This window comes from Odontomachus brunneus, unplaced genomic scaffold (assembly GCF_010583005.1).
Source record: "Odontomachus brunneus isolate Ranch 3 - 2012 unplaced genomic scaffold, Obru_v1 Obru_scaffold_142, whole genome shotgun sequence".
Taxonomy (NCBI): domain Eukaryota; kingdom Metazoa; phylum Arthropoda; class Insecta; order Hymenoptera; family Formicidae; genus Odontomachus; species Odontomachus brunneus.
Window position 1 is genome coordinate 139,271 of NW_022639592.1, and position 327 is coordinate 139,597.

The following is a 327-nucleotide window of genomic DNA, read 5'->3' on the forward strand; positions in this document are numbered from 1 at the left end:
GGGCGGGGGGGGGGGCCACGTCCGGTCATGAAGGACAGGAACAGCGGGCCGGGAGAGAATAATCCCTCCCGGCCCGGGAAGGGGGCGGGGTTTAGGTTCTTCCCCGCCCCGCGGCTGAGGGCGTCCCGGAAGTAATGCGCAAGCGGTTTCCGGGACGCCCTCGCAACAGCCGCATGGGGCCCGGCAGAGGTTTTAGTGGGTAGGCCTTCTCCGGCAGGTCACTTCTGGAGGGGAAGAGTCCCACACTACCCCTGGGAAAGTCCCGATTTCCCGGGGGTGTGCGTAATGCATTTTCTCTGCCTCAAAAAAAAAAAAAAAAAAAAAAAA